This window comes from Monodelphis domestica, chromosome 1, assembly GCF_027887165.1.
Source record: "Monodelphis domestica isolate mMonDom1 chromosome 1, mMonDom1.pri, whole genome shotgun sequence".
Lineage (NCBI taxonomy): Eukaryota > Metazoa > Chordata > Mammalia > Didelphimorphia > Didelphidae > Monodelphis > Monodelphis domestica.
The window spans coordinates 606,713,661-606,729,864 of record NC_077227.1 but is presented as its reverse complement, the minus strand read 5'-3'; the positions used below and the strand labels follow the sequence as shown (position 1 = coordinate 606,729,864).

General features: G+C 37.4%; 1 long non-coding RNA gene across 1 annotated transcript; it reads left to right on the top strand.

Moving 5' to 3' along the window:
- The first annotated feature begins 1,164 nt into the window (after positions 1–1,164).
- Positions 1,165–15,830, top strand: LOC103101001 (uncharacterized). Its single transcript, XR_459066.3, has 3 exons — positions 1,165–1,713; positions 10,819–10,920; positions 15,116–15,830. It is a non-coding gene; the product is annotated as an uncharacterized LOC103101001 (long non-coding RNA).
- Positions 15,831–16,204: the final 374 nt, after the last annotated feature.

The window sequence follows — 16,204 nt, the reverse complement described above, 5'->3', positions numbered from 1 at the left end:
ATAATTGCTGGACAATTGACAAAAAGTCAGTTAGGAGGCAGTCCCCTTTGGCATGAAAGTATAGATACAAATAAATGTTCAATCCACCACACCCAAAGTTCATTTTTGATCTTCTCATGCAGCTTGTGGTCTGGAGGCTTCTTCATGGTGTCTTCTCTAAACAATTCAGTTTCTGAATTCAGAGCGGTATCATCTTTCTTTACCTAAAATTCTTCTTAAAAGGAATTTAAACTTTGCAATTTAAAATAATAATATTTTTTAAATTTCCTCGTTAAGAGGGTGATTGAAAAACACAGAATCACTTAGTGATGCATGGCTGAGTTATGAGGAATCAATTGGTAAGAGAAATTAAAAAGACATCAGAAAAATCCAAATAAAAAAGAAAATTTCTGGGTGAAAATATAGACTATCAAAGTCTTATGTGTAAAAATTCCAAGTAAAGGAAAAATAAATCTACAACAGGTCCTTGAATCAGGGCCCAATTAAAATGATCTAAGCAAGTAAGCATTTACCCAGTCAGTAGCCAGGACTACAGAAAGTTTGCCATACTGTGAAAGACAGAAAAGGGACCAGATTATAGGAGCCAAGTAGGAGCCAAGTTCGGGGATACTCATCTGTAAGTATTTTCAGAGTGAGTGTGGACACAAGGAAGGTCCATGTCATAACAAATGTTAAACATAGCAACCATGAGTCTTCACACTAAGTTCAAGTCCTTTGTATTGACTTAGAAGTGCATTAATCCGTCCTGGATTGGTTTATCTTTGGCCCTATGCAATGGCTCTTTTGTGTATATCTTGTCCTAGAATCAGACAGAATTATTAAGTAAAGTCCCATAAATTTTTTTAAACAATTAGTGGCATCATTTTTATAATCTCAAGCTTTTGGGGCATGCATTAGCAAATGTATTTTAAACTTTAATACTGCAAAATCAAAAACATTAAAGAAAATCTAAATACTGGTGATATGTGCTTCAAATATAAAAAGGAGAGAAAAAATAAAAAAAACTGAAATAGTATATTGCACATGCAAGAAAAATATAATAAAAGAGTTTTAAAATTCAAAAATATAGCTTATAATCATTGACACACTGTATCAGCTAAGAAAATATAGAATGCAAGGCTTTCTCACCAAAAATGAGATCCATTTCCTCTTCATACCTGGCCATGATCCACTGAATTTCACAAGGTAACAGTTTTTTTTTAAAGAACAGTATTACGAATATGTAGATATCAGTATCCCCAAAATTCTCAATAGCCCAGTTAATTACAATCACAAACAAACCACTATCATTTTTTTACATAAGTTGCTGTATGGCATTTTTAAAAGCCTATGAACTGATGGATATTTGTCACAATGATTACAAATGTAGCAAATCTTTCAACCTTGGTAAACATTTTTAAACAAAGTAAAACTTATTTTGGGTTTAGAACATTATCAAGAAATCTAGATATCATTCTGGTGGAAGTTAAGTAGTGAGCTGAAGTTATAAATGAGGGGTGTTCCTTTTTGGAGGCTTCTAGGGGTACAAATGCCCTGGGATTAACTGCCCAACTTTCATTCACATTTTTGTTCAAATCTCCATTTTTACAGAAGGGAAGCCCCTTGTCTGACCATGGGATTCCAATGTCCTTGCTGATTTAGAAGGAGAAATCAAGTCTGTTCATCCTCATGGAGGACTCAATCATGGGCCTTGCCACTTCCCAGACATACGTGGTAGGAACCAGATTTGTTTACTGATAAAGCTAAATTTTAGATTCTCTATCTTAACTGTCTTAGTTGCTCTGGGGCAAGGAATATGAGGGCATTCCTATGATTGTCAGGACAAAACTTTGAAAAATACAATGTTACAGAGCAGTAGTAGAAATCAGAATGATATGGCATTAAGAGTAAATCTCACACCCAACTCTTGGTGCTCCAGGGAGGCTATTCATCTCTACACAGTTTTTAGAGGGCCAACCTTCTCTATTTCCCAGTGTCAAAAAACATCATTAGCCTAAGAGAGTGGCTAGTACAGTGTTGCCCAATCAGAAACTAAATTCAAGCCCCCACCCATTAGGAAACTATAGTTTTTTTTGTTTTGTTTTGTTTTTTTACTAATAACCAGATGTGTCAATCCATCTTCCAACCACTTCTTTTACCTAAATCATCTAACAACTACTTTCTCACTAAAAGTGAGAAAATGTTTATCAATTCTTTTCGACTCTTGGCTTCAAGAAAAAACAATGTCTAATCAAGGAAACTCATGATTTTAGATATCTCAGCTATCACATTCTCCCCTTCATGGAAAGAAGCATTATGGATTCTGACTTTTTTCACTTCTTCATTTGCCTCCTGGTATGGCTATTATAGATTTCACTGACTAATCCCAGCATTATTAGGACAATGAATATAATTAAGGGCTGGTGTGGATGGGTAACTATTATTCTCTTGGGAAATTAGTCAACTTGCTTTTATTGAGTGCTTTCTATTGCCAAACATTGGATTGAGGATGCCAAAATAGGCAAGACAGTCCCTGCTCTCCAGGATGCTCCTAGTCTAAGGGGAGAGTCAAAATGCAAGTCAGGGAATTATCAGTCCAAAGCTGAAACTAAGCTCTTACTAGAGTCTTGGTTAACTTCAAAGTTAAGAATTCCAATTTATGTTCAAATAATCAAATTACTGTCAACAAGTCCTTTATATGCAAACATAATAGGATTCTGGTGACCATAAATATCTTGATATTACCATTACCAAGATTTCTATGTAGCCTCAGTCAATGGAAAAAGGGCTTAACCAAATCTACATAAAACATCACAGGTATATCCAAGATGTATTTTGCCAAATATCTAAAAGTCTGCTCATACTTTTTTTCTTATTTTTTTCCTTTTTAACATTTTGTGTCTATTCTTTTCATTTTTTCAATTAAATGTAGAAACAATTAAACATTGTTTTCTGACATTTTGTGTTCTAAATTCTCTTCCCCTTTTCTTGTCCTTTACCTCCCCAGACAGTAAACAATCAGATATCCATTATTCCAGTGTTGTTTTGCCATACAAATTTCCATATCCTTCATGTTGTGAAAGAAAATCTATATCACACATGAAGGGGAAAAAAAATGAAGGAAATAAGCTGAGAAATGGTACAGTTTGATTTGCATTCATACTTTTAGACAGTTCTTCCTGTGGATGTGGATACCTTCTCATACGTCTTGTTCCAAAATGTCTAAATGGTATTGGGAAGAGTCAAGCCAGGTTGCTTTTTTCTCCATTTGATTTTGCTTCTTTCTAAGCATGAATTTGAAAACTGAGGAGGAGCAATAATAGCATAGTTTTATATAAATTTTCTATAATAGCCATCAAATCCTAGAAAAATCTTTATGTCATAAAGGATGAATCATGGGTCATTATATTGATTGTGGTTTTTATAGCTTTAAAAATTGTTTGTCTTTACAGTGTTGCAATTATATAAATGTTTTCTTGGTTCTGTTCATTTTATTCATCAATAAGTTTATAAAAGTTTTAAAAATCATTCATTTTGATAATATTAATGTTGTATATAAATAATTCTTCCAGTTCTGCTTGTTTACTTTGCATCAGTTCATAAAATTCTATTTTTCAATAAAATCTTTTTTTCATTTCTTATAGTATGATAATATTTCATCCCATTAATGTACTGTACCACAACTTATTAAGCCATCTTTCAACTGACAGAGTCCCTTTAGTTTCTAATTTTTCATTACCATAAAAAGAAGAAAGGTAAGGGCCAGACAATAGGGGCTAAGTGACTTGTGCAGGATCAGACAGGAAATGCTCAAGGTCAGATTTGAACCAATGACCTCTTGTCTCTAGGCCTAGCTCTCAATCCTCCCAGCTACCTAGCTGCCCCCAAATCCCATGATTCTTAGGGTACAAGAGCAAAGTAGATCTTAATTCATCATCTTTAATGTTATTTCTACTGAAAAAAATCACATCAGTTTCTAGTGTTCAATCATTTTATAGGCCACAATCAGTCTCTCAATAATCTTTGAAAAGTAGCAAGTGCCCATAGGATTCTTTGGCAGAATCCTACTATCTTTTGTTTAAGAGATAATCTGTCTCTTAAGTATCATGGGATAGTAGATTTACAAACTGAAGGGAGCTTAGAGATCTTCTAGTCTATCCCCTATGTGGTAGTCTGGGGAAAAAAAAAAAAACTTCTCATTTTTAAGACTTAGTCTTCCTCAGTTCAATAAGAGCTTCTGCCTAAGCCATATATCTCTTTCTTCTCCCTGGTACTTACTACTGCCTTTTGACCTTCTCTAGAAAGCCATTATATTGGGAATTTTTTGGTTTAGAACCTTCCAAAATAGAGATTTAATTAATAACTGATTAGCATCTTGCTGCCTATGATTTTAGGGATGGAAAATAATTTAAATGCATTTGAGTCAGACCTGCTCTCCTGATAAAAACAAAACAAAGCATCTATTTACCCAAACCTGGAGCTTCCTGAAGAGTACTGAGAAGCACAAATGGGTCCAGGAGTTCCAGTGAGAACTTGGTCTAAGATGGCCCCAAATTCTAGAAATAGCCATTCACATAACTATAGTAGGCTCTGTGATTATGTCTTTTACCTGCCCTTACCAGTTCCACTTTGGAGATGGTTGTCAATTACAGAAAACTGACAGACTACTCTAGCAATCTCCTCTTTTTATCTCTGTCTTCCACTGTGTGCTTTCTTGGGTGTCTACAGTTAAGTCATATGATCTCCCCTTAAACACACCGAATAACTAGGTTTATTCACTACCTTGTTCTTTCTGCCTTCTGTGAATCTTAAAACTGCTCAGACTCTACCTTAGAACATTTGGTTAAAGCTATTCCCCATATTGTAACAAATGGAGGTACTTGATCAGGAATGTATTGGGAATTTTAACATTACTCCACCCATACTTAGGCATACTTTAGGGGAAGATAACATTGTAAACTCCTGATGAAACAATGAAAAAGTCCCCAACTCATACTTATAGTGAAGCAAAAACCCTAAGCTAGGTCTATTTTTAGATCTAATACAAAAGGGTGCTACATAAAGGTCAAATTAATCACTAAAAGGTCAAGCAACTTACAGAAGGCAAACTTAACAAAAGAGGTGTGAAGTTTTAGTCTACCCAGAGAAGGTGAGAACTAAAGAGTGGTGAGAACTAAGAATGGGCAGTCCTGGGAAAAGTGTCTACTGTGATTGGTAGATGTGAAAATTTAGGGGAGGTGACACAAGAGAAAATTTCTTTAAAAGGAAGGGACTTACTGAATTTGAGTTGTCGTTGGAGTTTTGAAGTTAGTGTGGAGGAGCTGGCTCTCTGAACTTAGTTGGAGTTTTGCTTGGGACAAAATCTTGTGGCGAGTGGATAAAAGACTGACTAGTCTCTCTTAAGGCTCAGGCCTAGGCCATTTGGCCTAGGCCCTTCATACTATTCTTTCTTATTCTCTCTCTCTCCCTTTCCTTAATTCCTTCATTTGTATTAATTAAAATCTCCATAAAACCCAACTGACTTGGGTATTCATATTTGGGAATTTTTCCCATGGCAACCACTTATTTTTGATTGAATTCAAGACACTAAAATTATCTTTACAGTTTTGGCAATTCACAGTCTTGAAACCCACCTTTTCATGGTCACACTCCCCCAACCCTTGTTGTAGAATCTGACCTGGCATGTGTTCTCATGAGTTCTCTTCCTTTCCCATTCCCAACAAAGTAAGTAAAATAAAATAAAATTTAATGGCTACTACCTCATTATTATTCATTAATCTCTAACCCATTCCTCATCCTCTTGACCTATGGAACAGTGGTTTGGGAAGAAACTGGGCATTCTAGAATAGGTGACTATTGTCTTGACAAGGTAGAAGGGTGCAGAAGGGTTCACTTCTCAGTTCTCATTTAGTATCTGAAACTATGGCAGAGAGTTCTGAAGTTAGAGGTGGAAGAATTGAGTTCAATGTCCTTAATAAGAGATAGAGGAATATTTGAGAGACATCTTTAACTTGTAGACCAAGTAGCTGAAAATTCAAAAGCAACCTCACAGTCTTCTGAAATAGGATTGATTTATTTTCATGTCACCCAGGTGACACATTAGGAACTCTCTTATTTTGAGGCTTAAGAGGCTATATACATGAAGTTTAATACCTGTACATACATATAATAATAATTCTAATTCATATTTGTTGTTGTTTAGCTTTCAGTTACATCCAACTCTTGTAACCCCATTTGGCATTTTCTTGGCAAAGATTCTAGAGTGATGTGCCATTTCTTTTTCCAACTCATAGATGTGGAAACTGAGGCAAATAGGGTTAAGAGATTTGCCCAGGATCACACCGCTAGTGTCTGAGACCAGTTTTGAACTCAGGTCCTCCTAACTCCAGGCTCATCACTCTATCCATTATGCCACCTAGTTGCCTCAATTAATATAGTGTAACTAAAATTAAACTAGATAACACAGTAGATAAATAATATTTATAAAATACTTAGCCATTCACATAGTGGGTACTACAGAAATGTTGGCTATTATGATGATGATGGTTAAATTTTGCATAGAACTTTTTTCTAAAAACCCTTCAAAGTAAATAGTTTACCTACCATTGTCATCATTTTATAGATTAGAAAAATGAAAAATGGATAAAGAGCCTTGCCAGTACATAGCTAGTAAAAGTTAAAATTGGGATATGAATCTAAGCTTCCTGATTTTAGATTCAGTTCCCTTATCACTAACATATGCTGTTTCACTTAAAGACATGAAATCTGATCTGAGACTAATTCTAATAGATTCTTCATTAGAACATCTATGTTTTGTTTATAGTAAGTTGGTGAGATATATGAGTATCCCTCAAGAGCTTTCTCCATGACCCATTTCCATCTTAATATTCTGTTCTTTGGCAATGCTATTCTTCCCAAGCAACCATGATTTCTTGGAGGATAGTGGTACTTTCAGGTTTAGGGTGGAATAGAATAAGTGGTGATGTCACAGGGTTTTGAGGTGTAGAATAGGGAAGAGAAATTCAAGATGAATAGCCTCTATTTTTTCAGCTTAAAAACAGGTGGGCATCTAATTTAGTGAAAGAAGAGAAAGTTTGGGGGTGCTGCTGTGGGGAATGTGATAATCATAAAAGAATAAAAAGATTGCTGTATTTTAAGGAAGACAGTTGAAAATTAAATAACATAAATTTGTGGTGGATTTGGTCATATAAATAGAAAAGGAAGATGGTGAAAGTAACCCAGATTCATAGTCTAGAAAGATACAAAGGGCAAGGAATTCAAGAGTGGAGAATTGTAGATTGTTGAACTAGTTAAAAATGGTCAAGACTGCAAAGGATTAAAATGAAGTTAGTGCAAGGTTGATGAACTTGAAAAACAAGAAAGGGTAGAGTACCATGAGGTCCTAGTAAGGATGACACATAGTTTTAGGAATGAGGCAAAGGGATAGATAGAAGGATAGGAAGATGAGCAAATGGAGAAATTTCACAATTCCAGACAATGGATTCTTATCTAGGTTCATGTGAAGTATGCCATCCACTTGAATAATGGAGTAAGAATCCTTTCTGTGGTGTCAAGACAGAGACCTTGCTAATAGTGAGGCTGCCAGAGGTAGAATGGAAGAACTAGGATACAGAGCCAAGAGAGCTTGGGAAGGGGTTTCATCTAGCCCACTTCTGGCAGCTTTCTATTTTAATTAATTATTTATATATATCAAGTATTGCAAATGTAAGCACCCTCAAAATTTGATGCCTTGAAGTTCAGCCCTGATTATGATTGTTTATTTGTATATGAAGATCTGAGAACAATTCTACTGCCTGATTTTCTCCAGTTATTTAAATTATAATTCTTCTCTAGTGAAATATTTTGTAGTTAGATTTAAAGACTGTGTTGCTAGAGAATTCATTGGCCTGGAGTACAAGCCTAATCTTTGCTCCCACTTTGAATCAAAGTCCTAATGAGGTTACAGAATTGAGTAGGGTATCTATTACATGTAATTGTAAATCATTCCTGTTTCTTCTTTTGAGTATTGTCTGTTCCTTTTTTTTTTTTGAACACTTATTTATTGGAGAATGGCTCTTGGGCTTGTGAATTTGCACTGATACCTTGTGGATTTTAGATGTTGGATTTTTATCAGGAATATTTAAGACAAATAATCATTTTTTTTCCTTCTTGTTTTGGATGCATTGCTCTGTGTGTGTGTGTGTGTGTGTGTGTGTGTGTGTGTGTGTGTGCGTGTGTGTGTGTGTGGTGCAAGAGCTTTTTATTTCTCTATAATTTAATCAGTCTATTGTTTATTTTAATTCATCAAAGATACGACTAGCAAAAGATGTTTTAAAATAAAAATTTTCAATCAATAAAAACTTGCCTTTTCTTCTTCCTTCCTCTCATTTCACCCCATTGAGAAATAAAAATAAAACCTCTTTTACAAACAAGCAAAACAAATTTCCCTATTGGCCATGTTTGAAAAAATCTTAACCTACATTCTGTGGAAGAGGCATGAAGGAAGAGAGAATTTTCATGCATGTAAGACAGAAAGCTGGGGACATCATCTGTCAATCAAGGTGAACATTCCGTTTGGAATGTTCCCAGGAAAAACAGTTGGAGCCTAGCCAGCAGATGAACAAAGAGACTGTCCTTGGTTTCTGACCAAGAGAGAGACTGGCTTCTTCTGACCTAGGCTGAGGCTTTGGTGTGGCTGATGTTGGTGATTGATCATTATATACTGGGCTGATTAGAAGAAGACAGAAGAAAATCAATTGTCCTTCATAACTCCCTGATAGACTTTTGTATCACAACTGTGACAGGAATGACATTTCCCAAAAATCCCCCTAACCTTCCTTATAGACTAGGAATAACTCCATCCCTCTCACCTCATCTTCCATCCTGTCCTGTCTTCCCCAATAAAACCCCTGACTTGAGAAAGGAAGAGAAAAGAATTTTTCCTCATAAACCTCATAGTCCACTCAGGGAAGGAGGGGGGAGGGGTGAAGCTAAAGGATTCAGAAGAGGGTGGTGAAGGGAAGTATTGAGGGAGGAGGAGGGTAGGAAAAACATTAATCAATTAGCCATCTCGGGAATTGATAGACACTCTCCAGTATTCCCCTAGTATATCTCTCTCTATTACAAATAGGCATTTTGAGGTTTCCCCTAGTAGTAGGATCTCCCTATTACAACTAGGCACCCTGAGGTTTCCCCTAGTATCTCTCTAGTCAAGCCAGAGTATCTCAGTTATTACAACTAGAAATATCTCCAAGGATCATTTCTAATACAATTCTAAATCCACTTTCCATCAGAAGGTAGATAGCATTTTTCATAAAGAATTCTCTGGAACCATGGTTGATCATTGTTTTGATCAGAGTTCCTAAGACTTTCAAAATTTTTGTTTTCACAGTATTTTTGTTATTGTATAAATTTTTCTCTTAGTCCCAGTCACATAACTTTGATTCAGTGCATGCAAGTCTTCCCAGATTTTTCTAATAATGAGTAATTTGGAGAATTCTTTCATGTGGCTATTGATAACTTGGATTTTTCCCCTCTAAAACGGTCTATCCCTATGCTTTGACCACTTACCAATTGCAGAGTGACTCTTATTCCTATAAATTTGAATGTTTTCCCTATGTATCTTAAAAATGGGATCTTTATGCACAATTGTTACAAAGACTTTTTCTTTTACCTGTTTTTCTTCTAATTTTAGCTGGAATGGTTTGTTGATATATTCAAAATTATGATTGAACTTCCCTCCATTCTATTCTTACATATTTTTTCCCTTTATTTCCCAGCCTGTCTTTAAAGAAAAGAGTAATAAGAGTATTCACATTTGTATGCAATCTGCTTCTTCTCTCTGTCTCTCTTCTCTTTCCCTCACCCAAAGCCCTGTCACAAGTCCTCCTTTCTTCCTTTTCTTTTAAACCCCATTTCAAGATCCATTTTCCTTAGAGTTTGTTTTGCTTATGGTTAATCCCTTAATCGACCCTCTTCCTTGTCCCACACCCTTTTCTTTCCCCTTTTCCTTCCTTTTTCCCTTTTGAGTTTGTGCTCACATATGTATTCCCTCCTTTAAATAGCTAGAATAGGAGTTAGGTTCAGGTCTTTTTTTGTCCATTCTCTCACCCCTTTCTTCTTGATTTTAGATTCTTGCACGTATGATGATGTGAGATTTTTTCCCCATAAATCCCCTCTCTTCCTTTCCCTTCCCATTCTTTAATATCCTCTAACATGATCCTCTTTCTCTCCTTTCCCATTCTTTAATATCATTAAAATGTAAGGCAACCACTTCCAGACCCTCTGTCTTATTAGATTCCTTCTATGACTTCTGATGATGGTAGAGTTCTGAAGTATCATCTCTCCTTATAAGAATATAAATGGTTTATCCTTGTTTAGGTCTTTATCATGTCAGATTTCTGATGAGCACAAGAAGTTGGAAGGACTGAAAGAGGAAGACCACAAAGTTTGCTGGGAATGAATATCCCACTGACATGATATAAAGGAAAGGCAGAACAATATAGGAATTTGGGTGGGGTAGGATTTAGGTGGATTGGGATGGGAAAGCTAGAAGCAGCTGGGACCTCTGAATCATAAGGATTAGAAGAGGAGGAGGTATGAATTAGCTAGCTACACATAAAATGAGGAAGTATAAGAAAGAGATTAAGGAATGGTTTAGGCTTCAGAGTGATATTTAAATGAGTTTAAGGTTCCTTTTAGCTTTAATGATGTATACAGAAAAGGCTTGTGGGGTGCTTAGAGGTGGAGGGGAAAGGGACCCACACAAAGTTTTAGCTGCAGGCAATCAAAAGAAGGGGTAGGGTTTGATAGTATTATTACTTTCTTTTTCTGTCACAGGGAGAAAGGAACAGGTCTATGTCAATGTCAGGTGTTAGAGGAGGAGAGCCATATCAGCCATAAGAAGAGGAGCCCAAATCCTTCAATCTGACACGTTACATTGTAAGTTGAAGTAGGTTTTGTTGGTTTTTCTTCTAAACTCTTTGATAGAGACAACTAAGCCTTTCCATCCCAGCCTTTCCAACTGAGACTACAGCTCTGCTTCCCTCAGAAATGCCACTGGATAGCCCAAGTTAGAGGGGAAATCCCCAACCAGAGTGAACTGGTCAAGCCCCCAGGAAAGCAGTACCATGACTCAAGAGACATCAGGGTCTGATGGACAGAATGCAAGGCAAGACATTGGAGGTTCTCAATTCTAATAATAATAATTGCTGATATTTGTGAAGCAGTTCATGTTTGCAAAACATTTTATTGTCTGTTATTGTCCAATATAATTTGTAACATAATTATATATAATAAAATATATGCTCTCATTTGGTCCTTACAACAACCCCATATAATCCAAGATAATATATATGTACCCCATAATTTTAGAGGTATTTTTTTAGATGCCTACTTTTGTCCTAGTAATAACTCTAGGACAGAAGGGCAAGGGTTAGGCAAAATAAGGTTAAAGTGAGTTGCCCAAAGTCAGATAGCTAGGAGGTGTCTGAGGTTAGATTTGAATGCAAATCCTCCTGACTCCAGGCCTGGTACTTTATTCATTATGTCAGCTAGCTGACTATGTTATGGGTATTCTAGTTCCCATTTTTTATTATTAGTTATTATTATGTTTATTATTAGATATATCCAATATGCCATTTATAGATGAAAAGCAGTAACCCAGAGATATTAAATAACTTGAGCATGGTCCAATCTCTTCCAAGAATCAATAGTAGGATTCAAGTGTGAGGCTGTTGATTCTACTTCCAGCAGTCTTTCCAATATATCATACCCCAGAGCTAAAACTAACTGGTAAGAGTTGTCCCTGAGGAAGGAAATATTTTCCCAATTCAGTTAAAAAGTAGCAATGAAGACCCAGGAGAGTTCTGGGTTATTGCACCCTTCTAGCAATCATTTGGAGGTAAGAAGAGAGGAATAAAGTAGAGGCAGTGTAAAAAAAAAGAAGGGAGGCTTTCCTTCTTTTTTAATGGAAAGGGTTGGATGGTTTGTCTCACTGGAAAGATGTAATCACCAATGAAACAATTGAGTGGATCAAGTGGTGAGGGAAAATATGGAGGTTAAGGTGTAATCTGTTGGTAGAGAGAAAATAGCAGGATCTCTCTCTCCCTCTGGTTAACTGAAACAAGAACTTGAAGCAACCTCTAGAGAGACATTTTAACAGACTATATCCCTTGGAACACTAATGCGGGCACAAGCTGAAGGGAACCTCCTCTATATGACTTCTCTCTTTAACTTCCTTTACTAATGGAATTGTTATGAATATTGTTCTCTCCTCAGTACAAGAGAAATAACATAAGAGCAAATACTTATAGGTTTAACACACATATGCCCCACTTCAATCCCTGCAGATTATTACCCTAAAAAGACTATATTCACAGAATTAAAACCTAAAGATCAACACAGATTACCCCTCCTTTCTTTCTCTTAGCAGAGGTACATTCAGAGGCCCCACACCCATTGCAGGCCAAGAATGACAGATACATCAATCATTCCTCTGAAACACAAGTTACAGACACACTTTGTTAGTTCATTATGTTTACCATAACCAGACAACTTTGACAGGTAATTGAATCAAACACAAGAAAAATGCAACTTGGAAATTGAGGAAAATTTCAATTCTGGCGTGCTTTAAGTTAGCCTCTAACCCCATACCTAGCTACAAAATGTTTTGTTACCCATCTTCTAAGTAATTGTGATTGATTGTGAAAGCTGATCAAAAGCAACAATGATTCTCCTAGCTGGTCATCACATAGGTCAGGGGGAACTAACCTCCAGATCAACATGTTTATGTCATTCATCTATTTCTGTTATAGCAACAATGTTTCATTGACTATCTCCTTAGGCTTTGCATCTGCTGTTAGGTTCTATGGAAACATGTATGTTGAGAAATGATTGTGTACCTGAAAAGTATGTACTTACTGAACCTATAAAATAAATGCAAATTTTGTGCATGGCAGAATATTGTGTGATGCCTAAACATAGGACTGAGCATACAGTGTCTCTCACCACTTATTTGACTGACCACCACACCTAGACAAAGGACTCTGAACCTTGAGAGACTGCAGGCTCAGCTTTCTAAGTGTAGCTATTTTTCAGTCCTTGTCCTCAATTTCTGAGTGTTAAGATTCAAATTTAGGGGAAACTGAGGCAAGGTAGAAATTAGTTTCTCTGCAAGGAGTATTATATTTTTAGAGTCTTATTAAAGATTAAGAATTTAAGAATATACAAGTAAGAAAAGCATGTGTCTAGGTGGGCCGAGAGGCCCATTCAGCCTCACCTACAGCATGAGAGAGCCCTCTGCTTGCAAGCGGGAACAGGAAAGAGCCGGTAGGCTTTACAACCAGTTTAAATAGAAATTTTTGATCTCTCCCAGGTGAGGATCTCAGTGAGATTACAAAGCATTCTAGGAAGTGGCCAAGGACTTCTGGAGATTAGAGTCCAGGGCTCAAATCTCCATTTTTACATGAGTTAATATCAGCATCTCTTTGATCTCTTCCATTGTGTTTTGGGTCTTGATTTGTTTGAAAGTCTATGATTTCCCTATTTGTCATGGAACTTTGAGTTTTCACATTAGAAACATAAAACCAGGGATATTTTCCTAAGATTTTTATTGCTGTTGGGGTTATAAAGATTGCTTGGAAAGGTACATTTCATTTTGCATCTGTTATTGATCTTCTGTTAAACTTCTTCACATACACCAAATCTCCAGGCTTTTTATTATGAAGGGAATGGTCCATTGGTACCCATTTTAAAATTAAACCAAGGTTATATAATTCTGTTAATCTGCTTTGTAGTGATTGTAAATAGGTGTATAACTAATCGGTAAAGAACTGGCACAATATAACATCGATGTCGCAGCCTTAAGCGAAATATGCTTACCAGAAGAGGGATCACTCAGCGAACCCACCACTGGATACACCTTCTTCTGGAAAGGTAGAGCCTCAAATTTAGACAGAATCCACGGTGTTGGCCTGGCCATCAAGACCAGTTTGCTCAAACAGCTGCCAGACTTGCCTGTGGGCATCAGCGAGAGGCTCATGAAGATCAGTTTGCTTCTCAGCAAAGACCGGTATGCCACAATCATCAGCACATATGCCCCAACACTGACCAGCACAGAGGAGACCATCGAGCAGTTCTACTCTGACCTGAGTGCTGTCCTGCACTCAGTGCCCACCAATGACAAGCTGATACTACTGGGAGACTTCAACGCCCACATTGGCCAGGACCATGAAAGATGGAAAGGAGTGCTCGGCAAACACGGCGTGGGCAAAATGAACAACAATGGCCTACTGCTACTCAGCAAATGCTCAGAGTTCGAACTCACCATCACGAACACTGTGTTCAGAATGGCGAACAAATATAAAACAACGTGGATGCACCCACGATCAAAACAGTGGTATCTCATTGACTACATCATTGTATGCCGGCGAGACATCCAGGATGTAAAGATCACCAGAGCCATGAGAGGAGCTGAATGCTGGACAGACCACTGATTGGTTAGAGTGACTGTTCAAATGCGCATTGCACCTCGCCATCCAAAAAGCACCCAGACAGTTCGCACATTTTACAACGTGAGTCATCTTAGAGATCCATCTTATTTGCAAACATTCCAGTCCTGCCTGGACTGTAAAATTGAGATTTGAACTCTGGACTTCAATCCCCACAAGCCCTTGCTCCACTTCCCCAAAATGCTTTGTAATCTCATGGGAATTCTGAGGTGGGAGGAGATCGAGGAAGGATTTAAGCTGGTGGCAAAGGTTTTGGGGTTTCTTCTTTTGGACTTCCATTTTGGAGCAGATGCGTCTCTTCTGTGATGTGAGGTTATCTGGCCTAAGCCTCTGGCCTAGGCACGTGTTTTTTCTTATTCTGTATTTTCTTTAACCTTTAGCCTTTAATAAACCTCTAAAAAAATATAATACTCCTTGCAGAGAGAAACTAATTTCTACCTGCCTCAGTCTCCCCATATTCCTAAATTTTAATCTTTACAGTTTGGCGACGTAATGGGAAAAAAAAAACCTCTCAATCTTCTGATTTCTTTTCTGTTCTTTAGCTAATCTTTAATAACTTGTACCTAGAATTTTTTTTTGAGCCACATCTTTCTGGCCAAGGTTTTTTTTTTTTTTTTTAACCATAGCAAAGCTGCAGTCCCCGATCCAGACCTGTTGCGTTGGCTGCCCAGCTGGCCCCTGGCTGCTAAGCTCTGCCTGCCTGCTTCTCCTGCTTCTGCTCCTGGACTCTCACCTGGTGCCCGAGCTCCCGGCCCTGTTTGTCTGCACCCTGGCTCCCGGCCCTGATCACCCTGCAGTCTTTCTCTCGCTCACCTGGCCCACCTGATTCAACCAAGATTGTAATCACCTGGTGACGTGCCTGCCCAACAAACCCAGATCCTTGGCAGGTAACAAAACAGGGGGGTGAGGGGGGCGGTATTGGCTCCACGTGGGCGGCCTGGGTTCCACGTGGACTGGGGCTGGAGGAGGTATCAGAGCAGGGGAGAGAGAAAAGGGAAAGGAGAAGAAACATGTTTTTTTCTAACAGAAACTTAAAAAAGCAATGGGCTGTTTAAAAGGATACCTTTTGACACTTCTGGTAATTTCATTGATTTTACCTGCCTGTCAGGGAGCAGATTCAGCCCAAAGATTCAACTTTAACTTTGAAGGGGCAAATGGGTGGCTCAACAAACTGGGATCCAGACCTGAGGACATGAGGTCCTGGGTTAAAATCTGGCCTCAGATACTTCCCAGCTGTGGGGCCCTGAGCAGACCCCTTAGACCCTATTGCTTAGCCCTTACCACTCTGCCTTCTGACAATAGGCATTTAAATGGATAAGAACCCAAGGAACTTTGAAGAGACTAAAGGCTATATTCTAAGGCATTTCAGACTCCAATGGTTTATAAAAATCTCTCTATTCTATTGCATTTTTTGTTATGGTTTAACTTTGTGATTTTAAGTTCATATATTACTGGATTCAATATTATTCTGCTTGAACTGAAGGTTGATTGAATTTATTTTGAACTATTGAACAAATATTATTGTGAATAAGCCCATATATGAAAAAAACAGCTTTTTTTCTATTTTGCTGAGGATAGATGGACTTCAGAACTGGTTATAATTGTATTAACAACCTTGGAAAAATTTAATGTGCTGAATACCTCAAATGATTTGATTTTAAGGGTTTTTTAAATATGATTTTTGGAATTTTTTTTAACAATCTGGTTATTTTTGC